A 9732-nucleotide genomic window follows, 5' to 3' on the forward strand; every position below is an offset into this window, starting at 1 on the left:
TATAATACTATAGTATTGTAAGAACTATACTACTCTGGTAGTACTAGCTTGCTATGAGTACTATAATATTATAATACTATAGTATTGTAAGAACTATACTACTCTAGTAGTACTATCTAATAGTATGCCTGTTTCGTTATGCACACAACACAGGTTCCAGCTCCACCCTACTGCACTGGAGGAAGATCCAGTAAAGTAGTGTATACATCCATCCATCTCTCTGTTTATCTATCTATCTATCTATCTATCTATCTGTCTACCTTTCTTTCTTTCTCTGAAAAAAATCAGCCTGGAGCACTGAAAAAATATATAATTCTCTATGCAGAGCTGCCCCGTCCCACTGAGTTACTCCCCTGTTGTGACTGGAGACACCTGAAATGGAATCAATCAGCACTTCCTGAGGGCTTACAACTGAGCTCGATCCACAGCCCATTAGAATCAGCACCTCTGGGGGCTCAGGCGGTGGCGCACCTGGTTAAGCACACACATTTCAGTGTGCACGGATGAGGTTCAAACCCCCAGTGCCCACCTGCAGGGGGAAAGCTTTCCGAGTGGTGAAGCAGGGCTGCAGGTGGGCACTGGGGGTTTGAACTTCATCCTCAACCTATCCCTCCCTCTCTCTCCATCTCCCTCCCCCTTTTCAATTTTTTCTCTGTCTCTATCCAATAATTAATAAATAAGAAATCAGCGCCTCCTTGAGGTGTCGCACATGCGTGTGCGAGCACACACACAAGTGTCACACCTGTGTATGCATGCACTCACAGACATAAACACCCACCTCTCTCCATTTTCAAGAGGTCACTGCATGGCACTCCACCGCCACCACCCCTCCATCAGGGCCCTGTGCCTCCCTTCTAGACGGCTGGCCACTGAGTTCCTACCCGGGAGCACTCTGCCTGCACCACCTCAGGGTCCCCCCCCCCGCCCCAACACTCTACCTTCTTCACTGACTATGTTGTTCTAGGGCAGGGTGAAAACTCCTCAGACTAGGGTGGCCTCTGTCCATCTGGGAAAACACTGAGATCACGGGCCATTTCTTTGCTGAAGTAAGATTGACTGTCCAGTACCTCTTCCAGTTTTGGCTTTCTTCCTTTATTTTTATTTTTTATTTTAACAAGAGAAAATACAGATAGAAAGAGAGAGAGAAAGGGAGGGAGGGAGGGTGAGGGAGAAATAGAGAGAACAGTACACTGCCCAGTGCTGGTTCATGGTAGTGTTGGGGATTGAACCTGGGACTTTGGATTCAGGCATGAAAGCCCTTTGCATAACCATTATTCTGTCTCCCTAGGCCTGGCTCTCATCTTTGTCTGCCTTTCACCTCTCCAAATCCAAAGTGTAGAGAGATCGGGCTAAAGCTGGCAGAGCAGGAGACGGGGTTGAACTTCATCCTCAGACCACCTTCTCAGCCTGGTGTCTCCTTAAAGAATTCCTATTTGAGGAGAAAGAGAAATAAATCCCTTCTGGCTAAGCCACTGTGGTTTTTGCTGGACTATGTTACTGGTGCCCCCTCCCCCCCACCAAAAAAAAAAAAAGTTTACCTCTAGGGGCCAAGCGGCAGCACAGTGACTTAAGCACACATGGCACAAAGTGCAAGGACTGGCACAAGGATCATGGTTCAAGCCCCCGGCTCCCCACCTGCAGAGAGGGTCATTTCACAAGCAGTGAAGCAGGTCTACAGGCGTCTTTCTCTCCCCCTGTCTGTCTTCCCCTCCTCTCTCCATTTCTCTCTGTCCAATCCAACAGCAATAACAACAAAGGGCAACAAAAATGGGGGGAAATGGCCTCCAGGAACAGTAGATTCTCAATTTCTCTCTGTCCTATCCAGCAATGACAGCAACAACAATAATAATAACAACAAAATGATAAACAGCAAGGGCAAGCAAAAGGAAACAATGGCCTCCAGGAGCAGTGGATTCTTAGTGCAGGCACCGAGCCCCAGCAATAACCCTAGAGGCAAAAAAAAAAAAATAAAAGTTAACCTTCTCCTGCAAGTCTTCTTGGATGGCCCTAGAAGATGGGGCCACATGGGGTTGTTTCTTTCTTCACCACAGTGACAACGTATTGTCTCCCAAAGAATCAGAAGCACCTGACCATCAACCACAAGGAAATCTAGACTTCCCGATGGTCGGGGCCAGCTGGCTGGTGCAGGTCTAGCCCTTAGGGCTCAGCTGGGCACCTGACAAATATTTCTGCACATTGTGGAAGAAAGAGCATTGGGAGTCGGGCGGTGGCACGGCAGGTTAAGCACACGTGGCGCCTAGCACAAGGACCGGTGTAAGGATCCCGGTTCGAGCCCCCGGCTCCCAACCTGCAAGAGTGGGGTCACTTCACAAGCGGTGAAGCAGGTCTGCAGGTGTCTCTCTTTCTCTCCCCCTCTCTGTCTTCCCCTCCGCTCTCCATTTCTCTCTGTCCTATCTAACAACGACGACATCAATAACAACAACCATAATAACTACAACAATAAAGGCCAGGGCAACAAAAGGGAAAATAAATAAATATAAAAAAAAGAAAAAGAAAAGAAAGAACACTGACACCCCCAGACCACTCCCCAACATACCTCCTCACCTGCTATACACGCCCCCACACAATACACACACCACGTCACACCTGAGTACACACACCTGTGCACACTCACAAGCACATGCAGAGGCATGAGTGCATCTCTTAGGTCAAAGCAACTTGAACTTCCTTTGGAAGCCACCCAAACCAACCTAAACCACAAGATAGCTCACACTGGATGACAGGGCACTGATCTGAGAACCAGTCGGGCTTCTCTGGGTTGGGTTGTGTGCTTGGGGTCAAGCACAGTGTCACCGTGTTATGGATTAGCATTCGGAGCCCAGCTGCCCACCCTGAGGCAGGGAGGAGGCTTAACAAATGAGGGCGCTGGAAAGCAAAGCAACTTCTAATATGGGGGGGGCCGTGTGGTGGTGCACCTGGTTGAGTGCACATGTTACAGTACACAAAAACCCAGGTTCAAGCCCCTGGTCCCCACCTGCAGAGGGAAAGCTTCATAAGTGGTGAAGCAGTGCTGCAGGCGTCTCTCTGTCTCTCCCTCTCTGTGTCTCCCTCTTCCTCTCAATTTCTGACTGTCTCTATCAAATAAAGATAAAAAAAAAAAGAAAAAGAAAGAAATCTAGCTGTCCAACTGGACCTGGAGAAAGACATGCTGGCTGGTCGCCTGCAGCCTGGAAGCAACAGAGGGGCCTCTCCAGCTCACATGTCTCAGCTGACAACAGTCTGTGTGCAGGTGTTTCCCTGTCTCTTTTCTTTTCTTTCTTTCTGTTTTTTTTTTTTTTTTGCCTCCGGGGTTATCGCTGGGGCTTACTGCCAGCACTACAAATCCACAGCTCCTGGAGGCCTTTTTTTTTTTTTTTTGCCTATTGTGCTTGATAGAACAGAGAGAAACTGTGAGGAAAGGGGGACATAGAGAGGGAAAGGGAAAGACAGACACATGCAAACCTGCTTTGCTGCTTGTAGCATTCCCCTCTCCTGGTGGGAAGCAGAGCTCGGACCCGGATTCTTACGCAGGTCTTTGCGCTTCGTACTATGTACACCTAACTTGGTGCCCGGCCCCTTCCCTGCCTCTTTCCCCCATTTTCTTTTTCCATCTGTCTTTGTCCCTTCCTTCCTTGCTTCTCTCCTTTCCTTCTCCTTTTCCTGCTCATACTTTCTCTCCTTCCCTCCCTTCCCATCTGTTTCTGTCTTGTCTTTCTCTCCCTCTCCTCTCCCTCTCCTCTCTCTCCCCATCTGTGTCTGTAATTCTTTTGTCTGCACTATCTGTTGAGAGACAGGAATTAAGCACCTGGGGGAAGAAAACTGCTGTCCAGGACATGGGAGTGGTGGCAGGTGCGGCTTAGAAAGTGGAGGCGGGGCCTGGGTGCGATAAGCTAGGCCTGTGGGCAAGTTTGCTCTCTCTGTGCCCCTAGGTCGCCCAGCATGTGAGGAGGTATGTTGTCTTTCACTCTTTAGCTCTCTGCTAAGTGAGTGTCCTTACAGATGTGAGTAAGGGGACTTCTTTATCTGTCTTTCTCTGTCTCCCTCTCCCCCTCCCCCCCCACATATATATATGTGACTGTCCTCAATTTTCTTGAATAAAATTTAAAGTTCCTGAACATCACGCTCTCTCCTCAATTCTTTGCTGAGATTATGCCGTGATGGAATGTTGGGGAAACAGAACGGTTAGTCAAATTCCCCCAATATATTATCCCCACCTCCTTCTTCCTGAGCTCACGGCTAGCTCCAGATGACCCCAATCCTTCCCCCATCAAGGTGAGAAATAGCATGTGTGTCATCTATTCATTTAGCAGCTGTGGCTTAAGTACCTACTATGTGCAAGTTCCCGGGCCCCCAAGACAGAGGATGCCCTAAAGAAGGAACAGAAAGGAAGCAAACATCTGGTGGGTGGCTTCCTCAGGCCAACTACTCTATTTGATGCTCTGGGCATTTTCAATTCCCACACCCACATACATGGTTTGAACTTATTGAAGCAAGTTTGACTGACTTTCCCAGTTTAGGGCACACATAAGGCCTATTGTCCATCAAATTGTTCTCTCACGGGCTCCCCCAGATCAACAGGAAGGTTGCCAGCTGTCTGTATGTTTGTTTGCATATGTCACTCTGTGTCTATTTCTTTCTTTTTTATTTTTAAATATTTATTCCCTTTTTGTTTCCCTTGTTGTTATATTGTTGTAGTTATTGTTATTAATGTCATTGTTGTTGGATAGGACAGAGAGAAATGGAGAGAGGAGGGGGAAGACAGAGAGGGAGAGAGAAAGAGAGACACCTGCAGACCTGCTTCACTGCCTGTGAAGTGACTCCCCTGCAGGTGGGGAGCCGGGGGCTTGAACTGGGATCCTTACTCCAGTCCTTGCACTTTTGTGCCACCAGCTCTTAACCCGCTGCACTACCACCCAACTCCCTCTGAGTCTATTTCTATCCCTCTCCATCTCTATCTCTGTCCCTCCCTCTGACCCAACAGTCCCAATCAAAAGAAGAGAAAGTGGAGTCGTGATGACTTTTCTATGCCCATGTCTATAGCAGCATTTGAAACAGCCAGAAAGTGGGAGAGAACCAGGTGTCTGCTGGCCATATGAGCAGATAAGCCAAATGTGGCATGGACAAGAGAGAGAGAGAGAGGGAGAGAAACAGAGAGAGAGAGAGAGAGAGAGAGAGAGAGAGAGAGAGAATTCTTTTTTTTAAAAAAATTTTTAGTTGTTATTAATAGTTTGGTGTTGTTAAAATTTCGGAGGCTCTAGCCGGGCTGGCTTGCTTCACGGGCGGGTAACAGAGACGCGGAGACAACGGCTGGACAGAGAAGCTGTATTTCTTTATTCAGGAACAATGATTCATAAACTAAGACAAACTAATCACCAAACAGAACTCTGCTGTCTCTTTGCAGCCGCACAAGCACTCTCTCTCTTACTCTGGAACACAGGAACTCAGGAACTTTCCAACTCTGGAACTCTCGTACTGGGGAACCCCCTGAAACTCTTCCACTGTGGAACTCTCTCTTACTCTGTAACTCTGGAACTCTCTCCCTTACTCTGGAACTCAGGGACTCTCTTACTCAGGAACCCTCTCTTGGGGTTCCTTGGGGCGGGGCCAAGCAGGCCCGCGAAATTAACAGGACTGATGCAATTCTCTTGGCGGGGGAGAACTAGAACCCAATGTAAAGCATACAACAATTCCCCCTTTTCTTTTAACTAAATGGCTACAGTATCTATGTTGTTTTCGATGGGTTATGTTGTTTTCGCCGGGCTGGCTTCACGGGCGGGTAACAGACGACCAGGGACTCATGGTTGAGCTGTAGGCAGTATCTCTTTATTCATGCAGGACGCAGCACAATCTAAGAGGAGCTAAGTTAAACTCAAAATACAGTACCCTAAAACTCACAATGCTGTCTTTATATATACTTGCCAAGTAGGGTGGAAACAGGATGTGATATAGAGAGGGTGGAGAGAAAAGTGACTGGTGAAAATCAGAGTGTGACAAAGAAGGGGCAGAGCAGGCGAGAATCCTATCACTGAACCACAATGCCCTGGAGGGAGGGTGGAACTTGTTAACAGTGGTTATGTAAATAGAATAGTGTTAAGCAGGGGGGATTTAAACCAAATGAAACAGAAGGGGTCTCATGCATACCAACAGTTTGGTTCTTTGTTTTATAAGATTGTAGTGTGGAGTTTCACACCACACCCATCACTAAAGCCCTGTATCCTCATTCTCCCACCTCACAAAGATAAGCACCCTGGTGAGAGAACTCTTTTTTTTTGGCCTCCAGGGTTATTGCTGGGGCTCTGTGCACTACAAATCCACTCCTGTGACCAATTTTTCTTTTTGATAGGACAGAGAGAAATTGAGAGGGGAGAAGAAAATAGGGAGAGGGAAAGACAGACACCTGCAGACCTGCTTCACTGCTTGTGAAGCAACCCCCCTGTAGGTGGGGGCCAAGGACCTGAACCGGGATCCTTGCATGGATCCTTACTCTTGGTATTGTGTGCATTTAACCTGGTGTGCCACCACCTGGCCCCCTCTTTTTTTTAAAAAGATATATTGGGGGTTGAGTGGAAGTGCAGCGGGTTAAGGACACGTGGTGTGAAGCGCAAGGACTGGCATAATGATCCCTTTTCAAGGCCCCAGCTCCTCACCTGCCAGAGGAATCACTTCACAGGTGGTGAAGCAGGTCTGCAGGTGTCTGTCTGCCTCTCCCCTCTGTCTTCCCCTCCTCTCTCTATTTCTCTCTGTCCTATCCAACAACAATAACAACAACAATAATAAAAACAACAACAATGGCAACAAAATGGAAAAAATGGCCACCAGGAACAGTGGATTCGTAGTGTAGGCACTGAATCCCAGCGATAACACTGGAGGCAAAAACAAAAAGTATTTATGAATAAGAGGGGATGGGAGTCAGGCGGTAGTGCAGCGGATTAAGCACATGGCGCAAAGCGCAAGAAAGAGGGGAAAGGGAGTCGGGCAGTATCCAGCAGGTTAAGCGCACACGGCACCAAGTGCAAGGACCAGCATAAGGATCCCAGTTCAAGCCCCCGGCTCCCCACCTGCAGAGGTGGGGTCGCTTCACAGGCGGTGAAGCAGGTCTGCAGGTGTCTGTCTTTCTCTCTCCCTCTCTGTCTTCCCATCTCTTCATTTCTCTCTGTCCTATCCAACCACGACGACATCAATAACAACAACAATAATAACTACAACAATAATTAACAACAAGGGCAACAAAAGGGAATGAATAAATAAATAAATATTCAAAAAAAAAAAAAAACAAGGGCAACAAAAAGGAAATAAATATTTTTTAAAAAGAGGGGAAAAAGAACCCAGAGCATCACTCTGGCATGTACATTGCTGGGGATCAAAGTCAGGACCTCAAGCTTGACGGTCCACCACTTTATCCACGGAACCACCTGGTATCCTTAGGCCGGTCCTCGCGCTTGGTGCCACGTGAACTTAACCCGCTGCACTACGGCCTGACTCCCAGATTTCATTTGATTATTATAAGGTTGATAACCTAAGAAGATCAAAGACCTGCAGCCCTCAGCATAGCTGGGAGCTTGAACCGGGATCCACACACTGGTCCTTGAGTTTGTGTCATGTGCGCTTAACCCGCTGCGCTACCGCCTGACTCCCAGGAGTTAGTGTTGATTGGTGACAGACGTCCCGTTTAGGAAGATGAGAAAATTCCGGAGGTGGGTGGTGGTGGTGGCTGCACAAATGGTGAATTACGTGCTTCTTGCTGATGAGTCGCATAGCTAGAAATGGTTTACTGTTCTTATGAGCTTAACAGCTGATACATCCTCTATCCAAGGACAATATATTAAATGGATTTGGGGGATTAGGAGATAAAATAGAAGCTTACCACATCCACTCCATGTTTCAACCTAATAGTGCAGTGCTTCCAGAAACAATGCATCTCCTTAAGGGGAAATAAAAAAAATTTTTAAAGGGGGGGGGGGCAAGCGGTAGCGCAGTGGGTTAAGCACACATGGTGCAAAGCGCATGTACTGGCATAAGGATCCCGGTTCAAGCCCCCAGCTCCCCACCTGCAGAGGGATCACTTCACAGGTTTGCAGGTGTCTTTTCTCCCCCTCTCTGTCTTCCTCTCCTCTCTCCATTTCCCCCTGTCCTGTCCAACAATAATGACAGCAATGACAACAACAATAATAACAAAGGATAGCAAAAAGGAAAAAATAGCCTCCAGAAGCAGTGGATTCATAGTGCAGGCACTGAGCCCCAGAGATAACCCTGGAGGCACAGCACATGGGAACACCATGCAGAGGGAAGCTTCCGAAACTAACAGTGGAGCAATGCTATGGTGTTACTCCTCCTCTCTCTCTCCCTGTCTCTCTCTCTCCCCCCCTCCCTTCCTCCTTCGCTTTCTCTCACCCTGTATCTTAAAAAACAAAAGAGGGGGAACCACAGGAGTATTGGAGTCACAAAGGCACAAAGCCCATGGAGGCAAAAGAAAAATGCAGATTATATTAAATTAGGATCTGAGCTGGGGAGATAGTTTAATGGCTATGTAAGAAGCTTTTCATGCCTGAGGCACCAAAGGTCCCAAGTTCAATCCCCAGCACCTTATAAACCAGAGATGAACAGTGTTCTGGTGAAATGAAGTGAAGTGAAGTGAAGTGAAGTGAAGTGAAGTGAAGTGAAGTGAAGTGAAGTAAAATATAAAATGGAGGACCAGGCAGTGGCACACCCAGTTAAGGGCACAGAGCTCTAAGTGCAAGGACCCACACAAGGGTTCAAGCCCTCGGCTCCCCACCTGCAGGAGGTGTCGCTTCACAAGCGGCAAAACAGATCTGCAGGTGTTTCTCTTTCTCTCTCCCGATCTTCCCCTCCGCTGTCTCATTTTCTTTCTGTCCTATCCAATAAAATGGAAAAAATGGCTGCCAGCAGCAGTGGTGGATCCATAGTGCTGGCACCAAGCCCCAGAGATAACCCTGGAGGCAAAAATAAATAAGTTAATAAAATAGAAGCAGCAAGGACCTGAGAGATGGGTAGCAGCTCTTGTCTTTGTCTTTTACCCTTTTCCTGATCAAAGATAAAAACTAAGAGGGCAGGGCCCAGGCAGTGGCGCAGCGGGTTAAGCACAAGTGACGCAAAGTGCAAGGACCGCTTAAGGATCCCAGTTCGAGCCCCTGGCTCCCCACCTCAGGGGCGTCACTTCATAGGCGGTGAAGCAGGTCTGCAGGTGTCTGTCTTTCTCTCCCCCTCTCTGTCTTCCCCTCCTCTCTCTATTTCTCTCTGTCCTATCCAACAATGAATGACATCAACAACAACAATAACCACAACATGGCTATAACAACAATGGCAACAAAAGGGGGGGGGGAGTGGCCTCCAGGAGCAGTGGATTCATGGTGCAGGCACCGAGCCCCAGCAATAACCCTGGAGGCAAAAAAATAAATAAATAGGGGAGTCGGGCGGTAGCACAGCGGGTTAAGCGCAGGTGGTGCAAAGCACAAGGACCGACGTAAGGATCCTGGTCCGAGCCCTGGCTCCCCACCTGCAAGGGCGTCACTTCACAGGCAGTAAAGCAGGTCTGCAGGTGTCTATCTTTCTCTCCCCCTCTCTGTCTTCCCCTCCTCTCTCCATTCCTCTCTGTCCTTTCTAACAACGACAACATTAATTACAACAACAGTAACTACAACAATGAAACAACTAGGACAACAAAAGGGAATAAATAAATATTTAAAAATTAATTAATTAATTAAAATAAAAAAA

The 9732-nt window shown here is 47.7% G+C and overlaps 1 long non-coding RNA gene across 1 annotated transcript in view; it reads left to right on the plus strand.

Annotated features, from left to right (window-relative positions):
• The window catches only part of LOC132539866 (uncharacterized), a 490646-nt gene extending 481125 nt beyond the window's left edge, over window positions 1-9521 (plus strand). The window contains exon 3 of the long non-coding RNA XR_009551133.1: window positions 9487-9521. This is a non-coding gene — a long non-coding RNA (uncharacterized LOC132539866). The remainder of the gene's footprint in view (window positions 1-9486) is intronic.
• Window positions 9522-9732: the final 211 nt, after the last annotated feature.

This window comes from Erinaceus europaeus, chromosome 8 (assembly GCF_950295315.1).
Source record: "Erinaceus europaeus chromosome 8, mEriEur2.1, whole genome shotgun sequence".
NCBI lineage: Eukaryota > Metazoa > Chordata > Mammalia > Eulipotyphla > Erinaceidae > Erinaceus > Erinaceus europaeus.